The sequence below is a fragment of the Lepus europaeus genome, chromosome 18 (genome assembly GCF_033115175.1).
Source record: "Lepus europaeus isolate LE1 chromosome 18, mLepTim1.pri, whole genome shotgun sequence".
In the NCBI taxonomy this organism is placed as follows: domain Eukaryota; kingdom Metazoa; phylum Chordata; class Mammalia; order Lagomorpha; family Leporidae; genus Lepus; species Lepus europaeus.
The window spans coordinates 72,547,051-72,572,425 of NC_084844.1; the positions used below are offsets into that span (position 1 = coordinate 72,547,051).

Here is a 25,375-nt window from a genome sequence, read left to right on the forward strand (position 1 = left end):
TAGGCATGAGAGAGATTTTCCTGTGGGACCAGTATCTTGGATTGCCCCACATCCACAAGCCCTTGAGTTACTTCTCAATACCTGGGGGCTCTCATTGTTCAGGGAGCTCAGACTCCTACCTTTTGGGGATCTTTGGCCAGACTACTGCTCTTAGGTCTTGGATTGCTCACTTCCTTATCACCCTGTGTTCTGCTTTAATCCCCAGGGGACAGTTGTCACATTCCACTGCCAATGTTTTTTTTACTGTTAGTGTATTTCCATTGGTGGCCAAAGGTCCATTGAAACTGAACATTTCAATAAAAGTATAAAACTTAAAAAAAGAAAAATTTTAACAAAGTTAAGAGGCATTTAGAGGGATGAGAACACCCTTATCATATAATTATTTTAGAAGTCAGTGAAGAATCCAAAAACACTTTGATCATTGGATCTCTATCTTTCTAGGTTGAAGAGAGAATCATTGACATAGGAAATCTGAGGATAGCTGAAGAAATGAAGGTGACTTTTTTATTTGTCCTGGTTAGTCTTGTTAATGTGGGAATCCGTGGGGTCAGTGGGAAGGATTGAGGCCAGGAGGCTGGGGCACAGTGCAGGGACCCCAGCATCCACAGCTTCACACCACTGTGCCACTTGGGGAGTTGCCTGGTTGGGAGGAGATGTCATCTCAGCTAGCTTCCGGCCCGGCGGCTGGCGCTTCTGGTGAGCTCTGACGCAGATGATGGGGAAGTGGCAGGTGGAGAGGAGAAGGGGAAACGGGTCCCCTTCGCCCTGTCCGGCCGGGCCCAAGTGCAGAGGAGGCCCTCCTGGCAGGCGGTGATGATGCAGTCCTCCAGGAAGAGCAGCACCGTGAGCCGCACCTGAGCGAACTTCTTGCACACCAAAGGCTCCACCAGCAGCACCTCGTGGATCCGAGGGCACAGCGTGGTGCCTAGCACCTTGGCAGGGTCCAGGCGGCTGCACGGCGCGGGACCACTGGGCTTGTCCCCCCCGCCGCCGCCACCCCCATGGCTGATGTTGCCCAGGCTGTGGTAGCGCTTGTGCTCTTTCTCGGCCCCCCCCCCCCCCAGTCTCGCCACTCCTGCAGCGTGAGCGTGGAGAAGCGGCCGATGCTGAATGGCGTGTCGGGCTCTGCCGCCACCTTGCCCTGGCCACCTGCCTTGCCACCACCTGCCAGGTGTGGGAGGCTGTTGGAGCGGGACTGTGAGTGGGGCAGGGGCCCTGGGCCATGCCCGCCAGCCTGTGAGCTGCCAGCGGCAGGCGACGTGGTGCCAGGGATGCCAGGGAGGGTGCGGGTACGGCCCAGGCGTGGGTGTGGGTACAGCACGTCTTCGGTGAGGTCCCAGAGGCAGAAGTGCGTGTTCTGGCGGGCCTAGCCGAAGCGGTAGGTGACGGAGCCGGCCTTGGGCAGTGGGAAGAGTGGGATGCGTCCGGCAAAGCCTGGGTGCGCCCAGCCGCGGCCTCCCCCTCCTCCTCGCCCCCCTCCTCCTCGCCGGCCCCCTCCCCAACAACCGCCGGCTGCTGCCTCCTCCACCCGCGTGGTGTAGGGGTTAAAGGCTACAGCGTTGACCCAGGACTTGTGGCCATGGCCACTGGCCACCACGCAGCCCTCGGTGAAGGAACACACGGTGACAAGGTCTGCTTCGCCGCCTGTCACCATGTAGCGGCCATCCGGGCTCCAGCACACACACAGCAGCCCGCCCAAGTAGCTCTTCATGAGCCCGCGCAGGAGCACGGAGTCCAAGTGGAAAACGCGCTGGCAGCCATCCTGGCTGACGCAGGCCAGGTGCCGGCTGTCCGGCGAGAAGGCAAACTTGTTGAGGGGCCCCTCGCCCACCGCCCACTTGGCCAGCGGGTTGCGGGGGCCTTGCTCTCGGCGGCGGAGGCGGCGAAGCCCTCGCCCTGCCTCAGCAGTCTGTACCGCCGGCGCCGAGGCACACGATGGCCGACGTGCACAGGTACAGGTGGCCGCTGGCGTGTGAGGCCAGGAACAGGCTCTCCGACTCGGGCACCACTTCAGATACGTCACCTTGGTCTTGTCGATCAGCCGCACCCCGTTGAAGAGCTAGCTGGTGTCCTTGAGGTCCAGGCACTGCACCTGGCCGGCTGGGAAGCCCACCAGCAGGGAGATGGCCTCCGTGGCGGCGGCGAACTGGCTGAAGTCCTGGCAGGTGGGCTGCGTGCCCTTGTAGATCCACTTGTCGGTGGGCTTCTTGAGGTCGATAGACCGCTGACTCCCGCGGCGGCGGCCCGGGTAGAAGTTCAGCTCGCCGCCCAGGTTGAAGCAGACGCGGTCGCCCCGGCACCAGCCCCGCGGGCGTGGCCGGCGGCTCCTGGAGGCGAACGAGGCTGAGGCGCTCAGCCGGCAGCGCGGGTGCGGGCCCAGGGCCTGGGGGCGGCGGGGACGACGCGGGGCGCGGCGCCGAGGCTGGAGGCGGAGGCAGGGCCGGATGGGCGTTGCAGCGGCTGGGGTGGCGCCAGGGTCTGGGCAGAAGCAGGGCCGAACCGCGAGCTGTGCCCCCTCTGCGCTGCCGGCCACCCAAGGCGTCCCCGGCCCGCAGCCCCCCGGCCCTGCCGGAAGCTGCGGGACCGCGCTGGAGGAGTTGGGGTCGTCGCCCCGGCGATGCCTCTTCCATTCGAAGTTGAAATATTTTTAAAATTAAGAGATATGTGGCCGGCGCCGTGGCTCGACAGGCTAATCCTCCGCCTTGCGGTGCCGGCACACCGGGTTCTAGTCCCCGTTGGGGCTCCGGATTCTGTCGCAGTTGCCCCTCTTCCAGGCCAGCTCTCTGCTGTAGCCAGGGAGTGCAGTGGAGGATGGCCCAAGTGCTTGGGCCCTGCACCCCATGGGAGACCAGGAGAAGCACCTGGCTCCTGCCATCGGATCAGCGCGGTGCGCTGGCCGCAGCGCTCTGGCCGTGGCGGCCATTGGAGGGTGAACCAACGGCAAAGGAAGACCTTTCTCTCTGTCTCTCTCTCTCACTGTCCACTCTGCCTGTCAAAAATAAAAAAAATAAATAAAAAATAATTAAGAGATATGGAGCACAGAATGAGAAAACCTATCAAACCACACGTCTTAGGAGCATGTAGGAGATACTTTATATGAAAGTATAGTGACTCTGCTTCTCCAATCCCTCTAGCCCAATGCAAGAAACAGCATGTACAATGTGTGCCAAGAAGAGTGAGTGACAAGAAATCTACATACAGGGTATAAGGTATGACTTCTTAATGGAAAACAGATATGATTATAAAACTTCCATGGGAAAAAGATGATTTAATAATGAATAACTGCACTAATAGATGAAAAAGAGAAAACAAAGAGCCTTGAATACCATCTTTGAAGTACTGAACACAGTCACTACTGCCCTGCACTTATCCAGAAAGATGAGCTGTCATTATTGACAGTGAAATGAAACCAAGATATCTTCCTAAGAGGCAGGTCATGATTTCAGAAGAATGAGAGGCAAAAATGAATGGTGAGTAGTAAATAAACTGCAAATTGCATCATCATCTGTTTGAAATAATAAACCTTATGGCTAATTTGAGGGGCTGAAAAAAAAAAAGAACTAAAATTCTGAATAAAAGCAACTCCAAATCAGAAAAGCAGTGATTACATTTTAAGTGTTCTAACAATCCCTACAGTCCTGAGGAAAGAAGTACAAATAATTTAAACTTTTACTTTATTTAGAAAAATCTGTATGGTAAATGTTCCATGATAATGACTAGTAATAGAAACAGCAAATATGCATCCCCAAAAAGGAAAGGAGAAAAATTCCATACACTAAGTAACAAAATAATTGCTAAAATAACAATAGGAAAAATGGTCTCAGGCTAAGAAAACTAAAATTCTTAATTAAGTGGGAATAAATCTAAATATATTAATGATCATACTAAATATAAGTAGGTAAAATTTTCTCAAAATCACCCAAATGGGTTCATTAGACAAAACTGAACAGTGTTTTTAAAAAGCCATTAAAATACAAAGTGAAAACAAAAATGGTTGTGAAAATAGTGAAGTAAAGGACTGAAAATATATTTCAGGAAAATATTTTAAAAAGAAACTCACAATCACTATATCAGACAAAACAGACTTTAAGGAAAACAAATATTTTTGGGAAAAAATAACGCATAATGGCAAAACTTTTAGTCACTAGGAAGATAGGATCTCAAATTTATGCTCCAAGTTACCTGAAAATATTTAAATCAATTAAAGAACTAAGCTACTGCAAGAAATAAGTAAATCTATAATGGGAAACTTTATTGCAGATCTCTACTGATAAGCCTTATGCACAACTTAGAACCAAATAAAAAACAAATAAATTCACATAATTACTGTGTACATACACATAAAATACACAGCATTTGAACCATTCAGTAATATTCACATTCTTCTCCAGCACTCCTCAAACCTTTACAAATCCCTATCATGTGTTACAACATAAAGTATGCCCCCTCAACATCACAGAGACCCTGTGTTTTTATTGGTGTTTCAATTTAGTCAAAACAAAAAAGATCATATATACTTCAGAATTACTAAATATTCCAAGTAAAACATAGATCAACATGGCTCCTCAATTATGCTCTTCTAAAAAACAGAGTAAAAGCCTATTATTTCAGTTTAAGAATAAATGCATTAAGATATATTTCATATAAGAAATAGAAGTGGTAGAAATGAAGTAATGTGACCATAGGGGAAGGGATTAGGATGACAAATGAAACTGATAAGGCTGTATTAGCCATTCTCTGCAACTTTACTTGTCAGTTCTGGGCATATATCCTATTGAGACCTTAAAATGATTTTTAATTTTTTATTTCTTTTTAATTATTATTAATATGAAGAGGGTATATTTCATGTTTTTCATAGGTATAATTCTTTTTATAGAAAGCTTTTATTTAGTCAATATAAATTTCATAAGTACAACTTTGGAATTATAGCAGTTCTTTCCCCAATACCCACTTTCCCACCCCCAAACCATCCCACCTCCTACTACCTCTCCCATCCCATTCTTCATTAAGATTCATTTTTTGCCAGCGCCGCAGCTCAATAGGCTAATCCTCCGCCTTGCAGCGCCAGCACACTGGGTTCTAGTCCCGGTCAGGGCACTGATCCTGTCCCGGTTGCCCCTCTTCCAGGCCAGCTCTCTGCTGTGGCCAGGGAGTGCAGTGGAGGATGGTCCAAGTGCTTGGGCCCTGCACCCCATGGGAGACCAGGAGAAGCACCTGGCTCCTGCCTCCGGATCAGCGCGGTGCGCTGGCAGCAGCGCCCCTACCGCGGCGGCCATTGGAGGGTGAACCAATGGCAAAAAGGAAGACCTTTCTCTCTATCTCTCTCACTGTCCACTCTGCCTGTCAAAAAATAAAAAAAAATTCATTTTTAAATGATCATTATATATAGAAGTTCAACTCAATACTAAGTAAAGATTTCAACAGTTTGCACTCACACAGACACACGAAGTATAAGGAACCCTTTGAAGACTAGTTTTACCATTAATTCTCATAGTACAACACATTAAGGACAGAGGTCCTACATGGGGAGCAAGTGCACAGTGATTCCCGTTGTTGATTTAACAACTGACACTCTTATTTATGACATCAGTGATCATCATAGGTATAATTCTAAGAAGATAACCATACTTCCCTCCCTCCCTCTTTTTACTCCATCATTCTCCCTCCTCCATTACTTCTTCTCCTTTAACTTTCACAAAAACATAATTTCAGTGCACTCTATAATTGTAGGGCTAAGGCACCACTAACCATAATATTGAAGAAGTCAAAAGTATAAAGATCACAGTTCCACAGGAGTATAAACAAGAGCTAAAAACTACAATCAAATCATAAGATGTCCATTTTGATCCTATACAATTTCTTCGTATTTTAACTGGTAAGTTAAAAAATTGAAAAGTACATATTGTTCTTCTATAGAAACCAAATGTAAGCCCCAAATTTTTTTAATATTCTAATAAATTTAATTAGATTCACTCCAATTCATTTGCTTAATGACAAGTGTCATTTTATTGTGGATGATTGAGCAGAGTTGCAAAACCATACAATAAAACTTATAGATTGAGTTGATTATTTTGTGGAATAGTGAATCATGAATGAAAATTGTTAATATCAGGCCGGCGCCGTGGCTCAACAGGCTAATCCTCCGCCTTGCGGCGCTGGCACACCAGGTTCTAGTCCCGGTCGGGGCACCGATCCTGTCCCGGTTGCCCTTCTTCCAGGCCAGCTCTCTGCTGTGGCCAGGGAGTGCAGTGGAGGATGGCCCAAGTGCTTGGGCTCTGCACCCCATGGGAGACCAGGAGAAGCACCTGGCTCCTGCCATCGGATCAGCGCAGTGCACCGGCCACAGTGTGCTACCGCGGCGGCCATTGGAGGGTGAACCAACAGCAAAAGGAAGACCTTTCTCTCTGTCTCTCTCTCACTGTCCACTCTGCCTGTCAAAAAAAAATTAAAAAAAAAAAAGAAAATTGTTAATATCAGATGACACAATTTTTTTTATTTTTTTATTTTTGACAGGCGGAGTGGACAGTAGAGGGAGACAGAGAGAAAGGTCTTATTTTGCCGTTGGTTCACCCTCCAATGGCCGCCATGGTAGGCGTGCTGTGGCTGGCTCGCTGCGCTCTTCCGATGGCAGGAGCCAGGTGCTTCTCCTGGTCTCCCATGGGGTGCAGGGCCCAAGCACTTGGGCCATCCTCCACTGCACTCCCTGGCCACAGCAGAGAGCTGGCCTGGAAGAGGGGCAACCGGGACAGGATCGGTGCCCCGACTGGGACTAGAACCCAGTGTGCTGGCACCGCAAGGTGGAGGATTAGCCTAGTGAGCCGCGGTGCAGGCCTAGATGACACAATTTTTTAGCTCACTTAATATCTGCCTTCCAGAACATTCTCCCCTCTCTCAGAGGGTTTGTTAGTATCTGAAACTTCTAACTGGAGAGCAAATATCTTCTTGGATTAAGAATGCTCTGTTTATTGACTCAGCTTCTTGCCTCCTTTTTCTAATCATCACTGGGTGGATCCTGGATTACTTGGGGACCTTTGGTTCTGATTCTTATACAAATTTTGTATCTATAGAATTTCTTTAAAATGTCTCCCATGTCTCTCTCACCTGAAGACATCCTCAATCGATTGGTTCTTTCTGCCTTTTCCAGTATCCATTCTAGACAAACCTATTGTTTCTAGTATGTATGTCACTAAAGGCATTTCAGTTTCATCCAATGTACCCAATACACTGTTACATTAAACCTTTGATAATCTCCCAAAATTTCTGTTCCTTTTGGTTTTATCAAAACAACATTCTTGTGACTTTATTGAGGCATCAAATGTTGATAAGTTTGAAACCAATCAAATTAGCTTCTACCCATGAAAATAAAAGGTCAAATATGATACCGAAAGGGGGTATTTTTACCTACATGAATGATTTTAGTTAATCACCTCTCTTTTTCTTAGAAACAGGAAAGAAATGTATAACAGATATAGGTGGACATTCAAAGTTGAATTATTTTTCAAAAGAAGTTAGAATTAAACAGCCAAGGGGGGGGGGGCGGAGCCAAGATGGCAGAAGAGTGAGGGCACACACAACAGTTCGGGAAAAGAAAGTTTAACAAAAGTGGAGTTACTGTACCCTCAGAAAGAGACTCAGAAAAAAAAACTGCAGAGGAAACTTCCGGATCTAGTGGATGTGACACAGAGGACCTACGGGGAGAGCAAGGTGGCCCACTGCCCTGCCGAGCTGCGCCGAGCCGCGCCAAGCCGCACCGAGCCGCGTCTAGCAGCGCCGAGCCATGCCAACCCACACTGAGCCGCGCCGCGGACACGGGAGCTGCGAGAGTGGGGAAAAGAGCGAGTGGGGGAAAAGGGCAGCTGCAGAATTTGAGCCCCGGCACTGGAAGGAAAGGTAACCCAAGACATTGTCTGGGAAGGTTAGAGTGTGGTCTGAGCTCATGCGGGTTGGGGGAGGAACTACAACAGGCTGACTGGAGGAGAAAAAAAAAAAGGGGGAACCAGCAGGGACACTAGCCTCTCTCTGCACTCTCCTTACAAAACCCAGCAAGACAAAGAGCAGGGGCCGCTTTACATATGTAAAACAAACTCCTTAGCCTAGGCAACCCTGAAGAACCAAACAGAGCTCTTTGGCCACACTTCCAAGATACCAAACAAATGTAGAAACCAAGGTAACAAGAGCAAGGAGACACTATAATGCCCCCAAATGAAAAAGACACCCCAATTCAAGATTATGAAGATGATGAGATAGAAGAAATGCAAGAAGCAGATCTCAAAAAATTGATAAGATCATTAAGAAGCTCTCAAAAACAAATTCTTGAACTACAGAAATCCTTAATGGACAAGATAGAAAATCTCTCTTGTGAAAATGTAATATTAAGGAGGAATCAAAATGAAATGAAACAACTAGTAGAACAAGAAACTGTGATAGTGACGAGAAACCATAATGAAATGAAGAATTCAATAGATCAAATGACAAACACATTAGAACGCCTTAAAAACAGAATGGGTGAAGCAGAAGAGAGAATATTGGAATTAGAAGACAGAGAACATGAAAGGAAACAGGCAAACCAAAGAAAAGAAGAGGAAATCAGAAATCTAAAAAATATTGTCGGGAATCTACAGGATACTATTAAAAAACTGAACATTCAGGTCCTAGGAGTTCCTGAAGGCATGGAGAGGGAGAAAGGATTAGAAGGCCTTTTTAGTGAGATACTAGTAGAAAATTTCCCAGGTTTGGAGAAGGACAGAGACATCTTAGTACAGGATCTCATAGAACCCCTAATAAACATGACCAAAAGAGATCCTCGCCACGACACATTGTAATTAACTCACCACAGTGAAACATAAAGAAAAGATCTTCAAATGTGCAAGAGAGAAACGTCAGATTACTCTCAGGGGATCTCCAATTAGACTCACAGCTGACTTCTCATTAGAAACCCTACAAGCCAGAAGGGAATGGCGAGACATAGCCCAGGTACTAAGAGAGAAAAACTACCAGCCCAGAATATTATATCCTGCAAAGCTCTCATTTGTGAATGAAGGTGAAAGAAAGACCTTTCACAGCAAACAGAAATTGAAAGAATTTGTCGCCACTCGTCCAGCCCTGCAAAAGATGCTTAAAGATGTGATACACGCAGAAACACAGAAACACGGTCACCGATAAGAAAGAAGGTAAAGGAAGGAAACCTCACAGCAAAAGATCACAGGGAACACAAAAATGATAGGACAAAGTTACTACTTATTGATAGTCACATTAAATGTTAAAGGCTTGAACTGTCCAGTTAAAAGACACCGATTGGCTGATTGGGTTAAGGAACAAAACCCATCTATCTGCTGCTTACAAGAAACACATCTTTCTAACAAAGATGCATACAGACTGAAAGTGAAAGGCTGGAAAAATATATACCATGCCAAAAGAAATGAAAAAAGAATGGGCGTAGCCATCTTAATATCAGATAACATAAATTTTACCACAAAAACTGTTAGGAGAGACAAAGAGGGGCACTATTTAATGATTAAGGGATCCATTCAACAGGAAGATATAACGATTATCAATGTATATGCACCTAATTACAGGGCACCGGTTTATTTAAAAGACTTGTTAAGGGACTTAAAGGGAGACTTAGACCCCAATACAATAGTACTGGGGGACTTCAATACTCTACTCTCAGAGGTAGACAGATCATCAGGACAGAAGACCAACAAGGAGACAGTAGACTTAAATGATACTATAGCTCAAATGGACCTAACAGATATCTACAGAACTTTTTATCCTACACAGAAAGAATTTACATTCTTCTTAGCAGTACATGGAACCTTCTCTAGGATTGACCACATACTAGGCCATAAAGCAAGTCTCAGCAAATTCAAAAGAATTAGAATCATACCATGCAGCTTCTCAGACCATAAAGGAATGAAGTTGGAAATTAGCAACTTGGTAATCCCTAGAGCACGTGCAAACACATAGAGACTGAATAACATGCTCCTAATGAACAATGGGTCATAGAGGAAATCAAAAGAGAAATCAAAAATTTTCTGGAAGAAAATGAGGATAACAGCACATCATACCAAAACCTATGGGATACAGCAAAATCGGTGTTAAGAGGAAAATTTATATCAATAGGTGCCTACATGAAGAAATTGAAAAAGGCACCAAATAGATGAGCTTTGCAGTCATCTCAAGAATCTAGAAAATCAGCAGCAAACCAGACCCAAATCAATACAATCAGAGATGAAAAAGGAAATGTAACAACAGACACCACAGAAATAAAAAGAGTCATCAGAAATTACTACAAGGACTTGTATGTCAGCAAACAGGGAAATCTATCAGAAATGGATAGATTCCTGGACACATATAACCTACCTACATTGAACCAGGAAGACATAGAAAACCTAAACAGACCCATAACTGACACAGAAATTGAAACAGTAATAAAGCCCCCCCAAACAAAGAAAAGCCCAGGACCAGATGGATTCACGGCTTAATTCTACCAGACATTTAAAGAAGAATTAACCCCAATTCTCTTCAAACTATTCAGAACAATCAAAAAAGAGGGAATCCTCCCAAATTCTTTCTATGAAGCCACCATCACCTTTAATCCTAAGCCAGAAAAAGGTGCAGCATTGAAAGAGAATTACAGACCAATATCCCTGATGAACATAGATGCAAAAATACTCAATAAAATTCTGGCCAATAGAATGCAACAACACATCAGAAAGATCATCCACCCAGACCAAGTGGGATTTATCCCTGGTATGCAGGGATGGTTCAACATTCACAAAACAATCAACATGATACACCACATTAACAGACTGCAGAAGAAAAACCATATGATTCTCTCAATAGACACAGAGAAATCATTTGATAAAATACAACACCCTTTCATTATGAAAACTCTAAGCAAATTGGGTATGGAAGGAACATTCCTCAATACAATCAGTATCCTATTGAACGGGGATAAATTGGAAGCATTTCCACTGAGATCTGGTACCAGACAGGGATGCCCACTCTCACCACTGCTATTCAATATAGTTCTGGAAGTCTTAGCCTGAGCTATTAGGCAAGAAAAAGAAATAAAAGGGATACAAATTGGGAAGGAAGAACTCAAACTATCCCTCTTTGCAGATGATATGATTCTTTATTCAGGGGACCCAAAGAACTTGACTAAGAGACTATTGGAAGTCATAGAAGAGTTTGTCAAAGTAGCAGGATATAAAATCAATAAGCAAAAATCAACAGCCTTTGTATACACAGGAAATGCCATGGCTGAGAAAAAAAAAACTTCTAAGATCAATCCCATTCTCAATAGCTACAAAAACAATCAAATACCTTGGAATAAACTTAACCAAGGACATTAAAGATCTCTACGATGAAAATTACAAAACCTTAAAGAAAGAAATAGAAGAGCATACCAAACAATGGAGAAATCTTCCATGCTCATGGATTGGAAGAATCAATATCATCAAAATGTCTATTCTCCCAAAAGCAATTTATACATTCAATGCAATACCAGTCAAGATACCAAAGGCATTCTTCTCATATCTGGAAAAAATGATGCTGAAATTCATATGGAGACACAGGAGACCTCGAATAGCCAAAGCAATCTTATACAACAAAAACAAAGCCGGAGGCATCACAATACCAGATTTCAGGACATACTACAGGGCAGTAGTTATCAAAACAGCATGGTACTGGTACAGAAACAGGTGGATAGACCAATGGAGCAGAGTAGAAATACCAGAAATCAACCCAAACATCTATACCCAACTCATATTTGATCAAGGATCCAAAACCAAGCCCTGGAATAAGGACAGTCTATTCAATAAATGGTGCTGGGAAAACTGGATTTCCATGTGCAGAATCATGAAGCAAGATCCCGTCCTTTCACCTTACACAAAAATTCACTCAACATGGATAAAAAACTTAAATCTACGACCAGGCACTGTCAAATTATTAGAGAGCATTGGAAAAACCCTGCAAGATATAGGTACAGGCAAAGACTTCTTGGAAAATACCCCAGGAGCACAGGCAGTCAAAGCCAAAATTAACTATTGGGATTGCATCAAATTGAGAAGTTTCTGTACTTCAAAAGAAACAGTCAGCAAAGTGAAGAGAAACCAACAGAATGGGAAAAAATATTTGCAAACTATGCAACAGATAAAGGGTTGATAACCAGAATCTACAAAGAAATCAAGAAACTCCACAAAATCAAAATAAACAATCCACCTAAGAGATGGGCCAAGGACCTCAATAGACATCTTTCCAAAGAGGAAATCCAAATGGCCAACAGACACATGAAAAAATGTTCAAGATCACTAGCAATCAGAGAAATGCAAATCAAAACCACAATGAGGTTTCACCTCACCCCGGTTAGAATGGCCCACATTCAGAAATCAACCAACAACAGATGCTGGAGAGGATGTGGGGAAAAAGGGACACTAACCCACTGTTGGTGGGAATGCAAACTGGTTAAGCCACTCTGGAAGTCAGTCTGGAGATTCCTCAGAAACCTGAATATAACCCTACCATTCAACCCAGCCATCCCACTCCTTGGAATTTACCCAAAGGAAATTAAATTGGCAAACAAAAAACCCATCTGCACATTAATGTTTATTGCAGCTCAATTCACAATAGCTAAGACCTGGAACCAACCCTAATGCCCATCACCAGTAGACTGGATAAAAAAACTATGAGACATGTACTCTATGGAATACTATACAGCAGTCAAAAACATTGAAACCTAGTCATTTGCAACAAGATGGAGAATCTGGAAAACATCATGCTGAGTGAATTAAGCCAGTCCCAAAGAGACAAATATCATTTGTTTTCCCTGATCGGCGACAACTAACTGAGCACCAAAGGGAAACCTGTGGAAGTGTAATGGACACTATGAGAAATAGTGACTTGATCAGCTATGGTGCTGACTGTTGATGTACAATGTAATACTTTATCCATTTTAGTATTTTTTGTGAACTGTGTAATTAACACACAATTATTCTTAGGTGTCTAAATCTTAACTGAAAAGTGATCCCGGTTAAATATAAGAATGAGAAAAAGAGAGGGAGACGATGTACAATTGGGGACATGTTCAATCAGACTTGCCTCAAATGATGGAGTTAGAAAAGTGCCAGGGGATTCCAATACAATCCCATCAAGGTGGCATGTACCAATGCCATCTCACCAGTTCAGGTGATCAATTTCAGTTCACAACTGATCACACTGATAGATCTAAGAATCAAAGGGATCACACAAACAAGATTAATGTCTAATACTAACTGATAAAAAAAGGGAGAGAAGGATCCAACATGGGAAGGGGGAGACACAGCAGACTCATAGAATGACAGATGTCCTAAATAGCACTCTGACCTCAGAATCAGCCCTTAAGGCATTTGGATCTGGCTGAAGGGCCCATGAGAGTATTTTAGGCATGGAAAGCCAAGACACTCTGGGACAAAAAAAGATGAAGAAGAAGAAGACCTAAATGAAGGATCTCAGCGAGTGTGATCCCAGTGGAAAGAACAGGGCCATCAAAGAAGGAGGTACCTTTCTCTGAAGGGAGGAGAGAACTTCCACTTTGACTATGGCCCTGTCGGAATAGGATCGAAGTTGGTGAACCCTAAAGGCTTCCATAGCCTTGGCAACTCATGGCTAGAACCTAGGGAGATTACTGACACCATAAACAAGAGTGTTAAATTGTAAAATCAACATCAGGAGTCACTGTGTACTTACATCCCATGTAGGATCTGTCCTTAATAGGTTGTCCAAGGTGAAGTAATGATATAGCTAGTACTGAAACAGTATTTTTACACTTTGTGGTTATGTGTGGGTGCAAACTGATGAAATCTTTACTTAGTATATACTGAATCGATCTTCTGTATATAAAGATAATTGAAAATGAAAAAAAAAACCTTGGTCTTAAATTGGAAATTACATAGAAAAAAAATCAATCTTTTTAAAAAAATATCTTGCAGGATCTCTGTCATTAATGTGATGTACACTGTTATTTAATGCTATAACTAGTACTCCAACAGTATTTTTTCACTTTGTGTTGCTATGTGAGGGCAAACTGTTAAAATCTTTATATATACTAAACTGATCTTCTGTATATAAAGAGAATTGAAAATGAATCTTGATGAGAATGGAAGAGGAGAGGGAGTGGGAAAGAGGAGGGTTGTGGGTGGGGGGAAGTTGTCAGGGGGCAAGCCTTTGTAATCCATAAACTGTACTTTGGAAATTTATATTCATTAAATTAAAAAAATAAAATTCCAGACTTTAAAAAAAAAGAATTAAGCAGCCAAGATACACAACTCAGAGTCTTCCATATCAACATCATTGTGATAAGCACTGAATGTGTAGGGGGAGGGTGGAGAGTGAAGACATCAGCCATTTATACTTCATATGTTACCTTGTAAAAGCTACAGTGGATGAACCTCTCCTAGAACATTTTTATGAGTATGTTTACTTGTAATCATGACAAGATGATTTCCTGTATGTAAATTGAATTACAGAGACAGAGCAACAGACAGATCTTCCGTTTTCTGATTTACTCCCCTAGTACCCAAAATGGCCAGGACTGGTCTCCTACAGGGCGGCAAGGATCCAAGTACATGGACCATCTGCCACTGCTTTCCTGGATGCATAAGCAGGATCTCTAAATTCTCATGAATTAACTTTGCTGTAGAGGTAGTACCAGCTCCTCTAAAAGTACTGACTCACAAAGGGGAGCACAGATAAGGCAGCACAGTAACATAAGGATAATGGTGCCATACAAAAACTTTCTCTCTACTGATTGTTCCTCTACTACAGATCCATACCCAGAACAAGATTGTTCACATTTAAGGAAGCTCATTTCTGTGCACATAAGCTTAGGCCAAAGAAGTGTTCTTCTGTTCAAGAAAACATCTTTATCATCAAGACATTACCATTGTCTGGAAGAGAATTCAGAGGTCAACCTAGATAGCCTTGTAGGCGACAGAGATTGCCACTGAACTGTTTACTGTTTAAGAATGATGGAGTGCCTTCCATTTCAAAGGGCTTAGAAAGAGGGAGAATAGTTCAAACATGCCAATAGAAACTAGTCAAAAAATAGTCATTGAAATATTTTTGATACAATTTTCCACATCAGAACAATATACATAGTCTGTCTTCTTTGAACTGTTGTTTTACTTTTTACAACCATCATTACTTAATAACAGCTATATTAGTATTTCAAGATCACATAATTGTCCAAAATAATTATGACTCCTTTTGTATTGATAGCAAGTTTTGGGTGACACTGTTTAGCAGTGGTTTTATAAGAAATGCATTCTTTTTTTATTTGTTTATTTTTTCTTTTTTTAATTTGACAGAGTTAGACAGTGAGAGAGAGAAACCAGGAAAAAGGTCTTCCTTCTGTTGGTTTACCCCCCAAAATGGCCACTACAGCTGGAGCTATGCTGATCTGAAGCCAGGAGCTGGGTGCTTCCTTCCAGTCTCCCATGCAGGTACAGGGGCCCAAGCACTTGGGCCATCCTCCACTGCCCTCCTGGGCCACAGAAGAGAGCTGGATTGGAAGAGGAGCAACTGGGACTAGAACCTGGTGCCCATATGGGATGCTGGCACTGCAGGTGGAGGATTAACCAAGTGAGCCACAGTGCCGGCCCTGCATTCTTTTTTTTTTAAGATTTATTTGTTTATCTGAAAGTCAAAGTTACACAGAGAGAGGAGAGGCAGGGAGAGAGAGAGAGAGAGAGAGAGAGAGAGAGAGAGAGATGTCTTCCTTTTGATGGTTCACTCCCCAGTTGGCTGCAATAGCCAGAGCTGTGCCTATCTGAAGCCAGGAGCCAGGAGCTTCCTCTGGGTATCCCATGCAGGTGCAGGGGCTCAAGCACCTGGACCATCTTCTACTGCTTTCCTTTTTCAGGCCATAACAGAGTGCTGACTCAGAAGTGGAACAGCCTGGTTTTGAACCAGTGCCCATATGGGATGCCGGTGCTTAGACCAGGATATTAATCTTCTGTGCCACAGCATTGTCCCCTAAAGAAATATATTCTACTCCTGGCCCAGGGGTGAGCAATTGAAAAACACATTTTTTATATGTTGGCATTTTTCTTTGCAACCATCTTTGCATGTTATCATCTCTCTTCCTCCATACTATATTCAAAGATCGCTTTTTAACAGAGGAAGCCTAAGCTACTTTTAGGGTCAAAATATTTAGAAAAAGCAAGCACAGGGGCCAACATTTTGGTGTACTAGGTAACTCCCCACTTGCAATTCTGGCATGCCAAATGGACACTGGTTCCAGACCTGGCTGCTTCACTTAAGTCCTAGCTCCCTACTAATGCACCTGAAAAAGCAGAAGGGTATGTCTTAAGTGCTTGTGCCCCTGCACCCATGTGGGAGAACCAGAAGTAGATTCAGGATGCTGGCTTCACCCTGGTCAGCCCGGGCTTTTGTGGCCATTTGTGGAATGAACCAGTGAATGGAAGATCTCTCTCTCTCTCTCTTTCCCTCTCTCTCCCTTCTCCTCTCTCTGTAACTCTGCATTTCAAATAATAAAGAGAATCTTTGTAAAAATAGTAAAAAAGAAATCAACCACAGAAAAAAATATTTGCCTGTTGTCAGGGGGTTTTCTTTCAGGAGTCTATAGTTGTAATTACTTGGGTTTATGTCTTCTGATCACAAAGAATTAGGAATATGGACAAAGAATGTGTAAACCATAAGTTAAGTTATTGTAAAAAAAGAGAAAATGATAGAGAATGAGAGATAGAGTGAGAGAGAGAGAGAGAGAGAGAGAGAGAGAGAGAGAGAAAGCAAAACAAAAAATCTTCATGAAGAAGAGATCCATTTATGCATTTATGGGTGATTTTCTAGGGTTTCTATATGCTGTAAAGGGGAAATTCTTGACTGGGCAAGAGGGAGGGACAGCTTTCATTGGTTAATTGTGAAAAAGTTGCAATGGAGACTCAACAGACACAATGGAAAATGCATGAAACTTTCCACAAGATGTGTAAAATTCTCATTATCTAAATCAGTCACAACAGCACAGAAACACCTTGATTACAAGGACTAGTACATGACATCAACATCCTTCACAGCACCCAGCTATTGACTTTTTTAAAAAAAATAGTTGTTCTGAGCTTTTTAAAAATTACTTACTTATTTGAAAGAGTTAGAAAAAGAGGGAGAGACAGACAGAAAGAAAATCCATCTGCTAGTTCAAGCCCAAGATGGCCAAAATGGCCAAGGCTGAGCCAGGCCCAAGCCACAAGCCAGGTGCTGCTGTGGCAGGTGGCAGGTTTACCTGCTATGCCACAATAGTGGTCCTCATCCTTCTTGACTTTTCTCACATCCTCAGACTCATCTCTAGATTGGGGAGGTGGGGAACAGGAGGCTAGCCATGATTCTTTCAGTTTCTGGTGCTATATCACCACCCTGGTATAAGAACATTTTGCATATCAAGGGTGAGACTCATCCAAATTTTGGGCTAGTATTTAACTTGTTGAATGTAGCACTCCAGAATGGTAGACTTAACCTCAAAACAATTCACCAATACACAGACTTTCTATTTATTTGAGATCAAAGAGAGAGAGAGAGAGAAAAAAACTCCTTTCCATTCGTTCTCTCACCAAATCCCCACAATTGCCATGACTGGCTGGGCCAAAACCAGGAGCCACAAACTCAAGCAAGGTCTCACAGCTAGGTGGCAGAGACCTAAATGCATAAGTCACAGGAAGCTGGAATCAAGAGCTTTTGCTGGGTGTCAATCCCAGCGAATCCCATATGAGATGCAGACATCTTAAAAGCTAGGCTAAATACTTACTCCTTTGTAGGGTTTTGATATTTTTATTTTTTAAAAAAATAAAAAAACAAGAATCATTGTATTTCTACTGTGGTATAATTATGATTTATTCAAGAACAATCTTTAATTAAGATTAATAGCTACTGCATCTTTTATATTAACTAAACATAATTTTCACATTACCAGTTGTTCTTATATAATTGTTCTCATATAATTGTTATTTTATAATTGTGAAACAATTTTCCAAAATCATTTGAAATGACTGGAATGCAAAGGTCTAAAACATCTGACACAAGCAAACTTAGATCAGTTTGAATCCATCTCCATCTTTTTCCAAGAAAAAATTCACTGATTTGATCATTATTGTCTAATCAAAGATAAGAAACTGAATTCATTTGGAATTTGCTTCTCTAACCCCCATCTTTCTTGTAGTTGTGGTACATGGAAGCTACTAACATCCCGAAAGCTTCCTCTCATGGTTGAGGGTTTCCCAGCCTGACACCAGGAAACAGATTTTCCCCAAGGCTGCTGATCAGCTCATGAGCATCTGCTCCAATGTTGGCTGAGGTTACAGATCAGCCCCATTCTACTGCAGCTTCATCCTGACTTGCAACAATAACAAGAGGAGGTCTGGGGGTAATGGTCATACAGTCTTATGGCCTAAAATGGTTACAGTCTGCCTTCAACAGAGATAGAACACATAGCCTCAGTTCCTCCATGCAGTCCTTGCTTCCTGCAGGTTTATTTTTAGATGTAAAAGAAAAGATTATTGCACTGAAAACTGACATTGACCTCTGGAGAATAATACATTTGGATAATGCATTGAGAAACTGTATGATTTGGTTCCATTTCTGGGACTGTTTCCTCATTCTGTTTTTTTGGAATGGAATTGACAAATTATAATAATTAAGGACATTCTCATCTGAAGGTTTCAGGATTTTTTTACATGTGATATTTACCACCAATCCAAGGGCACAATGAAATAAAATCTTGAATCCTTGAATCATTTGGCGTGCTGAACCATTAGAAGAGTTCGTCTTTAGTGATATCCATTAAAATACATTGATTCTTCCTGGTGAGTTCAAGTCTTGCTTTAGGAAAGTCGGCAGGATCTGCCAGGTAACCGTGGTGCTAAGGCACTAGTGCTTCAGGTGGAAGCATCCATTTGGAAAGGGCACACAGAAAGAATGGAACAGGGTTGCATAGAATTTCTAAAAAAGAATAAAAAGGACCGGTGCCACAGCTCAATAGGCTAATCCTCCATCTGTGGTGCTGGCACCCTGGGTTCTAGTCCCGGTCAGGGCACTGGATTCTGTCCTGGTTGCTCCTCTTCCAGTACAGCTCTCTGCTGTGGCCAGGGAGTGCAGTGGAGGATGGCCCAAAGACTTGGGCCCTGCACCCGCATGGGATACCAGAAGCACCTGGCTCATGCTTCGGATCAACACAGTGTGCCAGTTGCAGCGCGCTGGCCACAGTGGCCAATGGGGAGGGGGTGAACCAATGGAAAAAGAAAGACCTTTCTCTCTGTCTCTTTCTCACTGTCCACTCTGTCTGTCAAAAATAATAATAATAAAAATATTAAAAAGGAAAATAAAAACAAAAATGCAAATATTGGCTTATACAGAATGACTGTCATGATTTTTTAATATTTATTTTCATTTATCACAAATGCAGAGCATCAGAGAGACAGATCTTCAATTCACTTGCTTACTTCTGAAATACCCGTGACATCCAATGTTGGGCCATGATGAAGACAGGAGCCAAGAACTCTATCATTGTGTGTCCTACATGGGTGGCAGGGCCTCAGACACTTCCAATGCTGCCTTCCCACAAACATTAGAGGTAGCTAGATCTAAAAAGAGTGGCCAAGACTGAACTTGGTGATCGGATATGGGATGCTGGCATCACAAGGAGAAGTTTAACCTGCTATGTAATGACACTGCACTACAAGAACACTTTTAAATCTTGATGTGTATCTTACCACTTTAAAAATTAGTAACAAGGACTTCACTGTGGTGCAGTAGGCTAAGCATCGACATCCCATATGGGTGCCAGTCTAAGTTCTGGCTGCTTTACTTTCAATCTGTCTCCCTGCTGAAGACCTGGGAAAGCAGCAGATGACCTAAGTGCTTGGGCCCATGCACCCATGGAGCAGAGCTGGAAGAAGCTCCTGGCTCCTGGCTTCAGATTGTCCTGGCCCTGGCAATTGGGGCCATTTTCTGAGTGAACCAGTGGATGGAAGACCTCTCTCAATGTCATCTATAACTATGCCTCCCAAGTAAGTAAAAAAAAAAAAAACTTAAAAAAAAGAAATTAGGAATCAGCATTATGATTTCTGAGAATTCCAATGTTATTAAAATGAATTCTCTAAAGAGCAAGCAAAGATATCTTAGTGACAGCAACCAAAAGAGGGATGCTTATCAATCCAGGTCTGACTTTTAAACTTTTTAAAGTACCTGAAAGTGTTCTGAAGGGGAAGTAGTTAGAAAAATCTTATTTACACAATGCCACAAATGTCACATGGCCATTAATTGGTTTAGAACATGAATAGGTAACTATGAATACTCCTTATGCTTTACGCAATGCAACTTTATTCACATCTGGAAACAAACAACACACACAAATCAAAATAATATTAAAGAGCATCTTAATATAACAGCACATACCTTCAAAGGGCTACTGTGAAATCTACCTGCTTTAAACCACATTAACCATTCATGCATTCACATTACCCAGTATTCAGTAAGGTAAATGTTAACGCTCACCCACCAAAATATAAGTTCTGTGCTGGAAAGGCCTCTCGACTATAACTAGCCTCCCCCCTCACAGGAGAATGTCTGGCAAAAGCTTCCCACTGACTAAATATCTGTGAAGTGCAAGCATGTGAGAGTCACCCTAACACCTGTCATATTCTAGCAGTATCCCAACACAGGGCAAATGAGAAGTGATCACCCCAAGAGATCAGAACTGGAAGCCACCTGCTGGGGTCAAGACCTGGAATTACAGAAGCAAAACGATCCAAAGGCAACTGATGATCAGAATTTTAAAAAATCCTAGAGTCTACCCTTGTAACAGAGCTACTCCGGCCATAGCAGAGAGCTAGAGCAGCCAGAACTTTCACCAATGCCCATATGGAATGCTGGGACTGCAGGTGGTGGCTTTACCCACTACACCACAATGCTGGCTCCAACAAATCTTTTTTAAAATATATTTCTGTGTGCCTGATAGTGCATATATATGTGAGGGAGTATTAGAGTTCTCTGGAGAAACACTATGAATAGGATACATATAGAAAGATTTGTTATAAGGAATTGACTCATACAACTATGGAATCCAAGACATCCCACATCTGCTATCAGAAGCTGGAGACCCAAGACAGCTGATAATCTGAAATCAAAGCCTGAGAACCAGAGGGCCAGTGGTGTTAATCCCAGCCCAAAGGGAGAGGGAAATTACCTCTCAGCTCAGACAAGAAGGCAAGAAGCAAAAGGGATGAATTTCTCCTTCCTCTGCATTTTATCTATTCAGAACCTCCATGGGTTGGATCATGCCCAACCACTCTGAGCAATGTACTTTGAATTCTGCTGCTTTAGTCTAATCTCACCCAGGAACAACCTCACAGACACGCCAAGAAATAACACTTAATCTGGATACTCTATGACCTATGATGTCAAAACAGCAGTTTTCTAAAATCTGTAAAATGGTAAAGTTGTTAGGGCTTAACTGTGCATATTAGCAACTTCACATGACATTCCCAAATTGTTGGTCAGAGTTTTTCAATTTACTACTCTCATTCGCACTACATACAATTTTGTTGTGTTCCAGTCTTTCTAATATCATGAATGGAAAGTGCAGAATTGTTTTAATGTGTATTACCTTAACTATTCCAAATGTTGGGCACTTTCCCTTTGAGAAATCCCTAATATTTTATGGGAGGAAATCTAATTTTGTGGGTGGAAATCTGAAAGAACCAACCAAATATTCTCAAACAGCCAGTTACTTCAGTATCTTTTGTTGAAAAATTGATTTTAACTGATATGTCATATAACCCTTTTTATATATCTGTTTCTCTCATGTAGTTGTGGGGATTCTATCCCTTTTAGAGTTTAATTCTGTTCTAAAAATAAATCCAAATAATTAAGGATATGTATTACTGTACTTTCCATTACTTTAACTACAATACCTGAGATGCTTCTTTGGGAAAGAAAATGTTGGATGCAGCTCATAGTTGGAGGTAACAGGTTTTGGAGGTCCCATACTCTCACAGAGATGGATGTTGCTCATGGTTGATGTGGAGGCAACAACAATTAGGCAGAACCTGAACTCAAATGATCAAACCTCTCTTGAGAACCACCCTCAAAGTGTGCTCCCACAATGACCCAAAGACTGGCCCCTCCTCCTATCGACCACAATTGGATTAGTCTCCATCCTTAACCCATCACCTTTAACATGAAAACATCACAGTGTAAACAATTCCTGCGGCACCCTTCTCAGGGTATTCGGCAAATGACATGATTTGCTTGTTCTTTCCTGTGGTGACAATTTACTGTTGTAGCTTTTGTAGTTCTAGATGATGTCATACATAGGCAGGATGATTATGAATCACTATTCTGTTTCCTTTTAATAGTCATGAATGTTCTGCAGGTGTATTATCCCATGTTTTTGAACGCTGTGTTTTAAATTTTTGAAGTATTATTAGGATATTTAAACATTTTTATTAAAGTGTAAATTATTGGGACTTAAATGGGGACTATATTCCATTCATAGACTAATTCAGACAAAAGTGATAATCTTACAATATTGGGTATCCTTGTCCAATTATTTGCCCTTTCTGCATCTTGGTTGTTTTATAATTTCATGGTACAGCCCATATACAGCCTTTCCATGTGTAAAGTAAAATTGTTTCTTTCTACAGGTGTATCCATTTAGTGTGTAGAAAATTCAAAGGACTCTATCAAAAAAATTAGAACTTATAAATAAGTTCAGTAAACTTGTAGGATACAAAATCAACACACAAAAGTCATTTGTATTTCTATACATTGAAAACAAACTGAAAAGTAAATTAAGAAAATCCATTCACAGTAGCATCAAAAGTATAAAACGGGGATTGATGCTGTGGTACAGCAGGTCAAGCCAACACTTGCAATGCCAGCATCACATAAAGAATTGCCTGATGCTGTCCTGGAGGTACTGCTTTCTTAAAAAAAATGTATTTGAAAGCATCAGTTAGACAGAGAGAAGACTCTTTCATTCACTGGTTCACTCCCCAAATGGCCAAAACAGCCAGCTCTATGCCAGGCTGAAGCCAAGGCCAGGAGCTTCTTCCAGGTCTCCCATGTGGGCACAGGAGCCCAAGGACTTGGGTCATCTTCTGCTGCTTTTCCAAGCATATCAACAGGGAGCTGAATTGGAAGTGGAGTAGCTGAGACTCAAGCTGACACCCATACTGCATGTGGCTATGATAGGTATTAGCTTCATCCCTGCCTCCATAATGGTGGTCCCTACTCTGCTTCTGATCCAGCTCCCTGCTAATGTGACTGGAAGGCAGCAGATAGTGGCATTATTCTTATGATTCTTGTTCCCCACTGGCAACTGTACCAGGGGCTTCTGGGGAAAGCTCCAACTGGCTTTGAGAGAACAAGGGGAGTCCCTAGACCTCATTCTTTGGAATCTAATACATACAATAAAGCCATGCAGTATTTCCAATTTTGTTCTCTGTCATTGAACCACAACTAGACGTTACCCTAATCAGCTAGGATAGAGCTTAGAGGGCTTTTGGATGGAATGTGAGTTGCCAATATTTTACCAGAGATTAATTCTCACACAGTGTACTCACCCAAACCAAACCCTCCTTGCAGAGGGATTGGGATTAGAGTCTTAGATTCTTGTCTCACACCAACCAGAACTGGAACCAATGACCTAAGTGAGGTTCAACTTGCAGGAGCCCAAGCAAATGGCACAGAAACAGGATTTCCAGTGTGCACTGAGTTCAATGTACCCAGTCTTGGAGCTCCAGGACTTCAAAAGTACTGTTTCCCTGTACCAACAAAGTGTTTACAGGGGCTGATGTCACAGTAAGGACAAGAGCTAAGGCGTCCATGCAAATGGACTCAGCAGCTAAGGAGGGTAGCCCTGAAATCCCGGCCTTGGGGTCAGCTCACCAAGAGCAACCTGGTGGACACAAGCAGTGCACGCCTCTCCCCAGTAACATGTGAGGACTAGATGCCCACTCCTGGCTGCCATTTGTTGCCAGTCAAAATCAGGCCTAAGCAGGTCAGCCCTGAACAGCCAATTCACCGAGAAAAGAGTTGATGCAACTAGACAGCTTTATTTAAGCCAGCATTCTTGGAGTAAGAGCAGACCTCTTTGATCCCAAACGCTCTCTATCCCAAGAATGCTGGCTTCTTCAAGAAACCTGTTTCCCTTCACTGACTCATTACTGGTGAATGGCCTGTCTAGTGGTGAGCAGCCTGGACCTACTTTGACCCCTAAAAAACACTCTGGCACTCAGATGTGAAGTGTGCACATCCCAAGCATTCACTTAACTGCTAGGCTGAATGCCCACTCCTCTTGTTAGTATGTCTTGGATAGCTTTTATTGTTTTCCCTTTGTACTATCATACCACCTGAAATATTTTTTCAATTACAGTATAAATATATCTGCTGCCCTTACCTGAGGAAGAGAGGGTTCATTTGATTCAAACAGTGAGAATAACAACAGAAAAAGCTTCTTGGAGGATGTGGGACTTCAGTGAATCATGTGGGAAGTGAAGCCTTTGGTTTGGGAAGCGGGTGTAGGCAGCTGAGGCACCTCAACTTGAACTGACCTAACTGCACTTACTGAAGTAAGCTGAGGGATGACTGGTGGTCCCTGGAATTACGTATAGCATAACGCAGAAAAATTAACATAGGGATTTGTTCATACTTAGGGATAAAAAATAAATATCTCTACTACTATCACAACAAAATCACTTAAAACACAAATAAATGTACAGGATTCGCTGACATATGAGTGCTGCAATTATCATTTTCAAGAAATCATCATTTTACATTTTGTGAGTCCAGAAAATCTTCACCATTAAAACAATAGTATGAATAAAATCCCGAATAGCCCGCATGAGTCCCCAGATGCCCCCACACACGAGGCGATCTCGGGGATTAGAGCAGCGGTTTCTCCCCAGCCCCTCCCCATCTGACACAGGAACCCCTCAACAACAAGCTCTCCAGGTTCCTCACTGCATCTACACTTCTCAAGTCTGGGCACTCGGGCTGCTCCTGTCCGCTGTCCTCTCAGAACTGCACCACGTGTGAGCCCGGTGATGGAGCGGCTGAGTAAACGGCTGAGCCACCTGGGCCGCACAGGTTCCTGGAGCCTCGAGCTGAAATCAGTCCTCAGTCGGGGCAAGCGTGGACCCTTGAGCGGACGTCTGTGTTCTCCTTTCCAACTGTTGAAGGACTCGGGAGCGGACCCCGAATCAGCACCCTGCTGTGCACCCAAGGTGAGCACAGCAACAGCCAGGCCCTCCAGCCCTGCACCCCGCCTGTGGGAAGCCAAGGAGCATCTGGGACTGGCTTTTGAGCGAGCTCATTCCAGTGC

General features: G+C 42.9%; 1 pseudogene; it reads right to left on the bottom strand.

The window, feature by feature from the left end:
* Positions 1–449: 449 nt before the first annotated feature.
* On the bottom strand, positions 450–22,063 carry LOC133747011 (dystrophia myotonica WD repeat-containing protein-like; annotated as a pseudogene).
* Between the last annotated feature and the right edge of the window lie 3,312 nt (positions 22,064–25,375).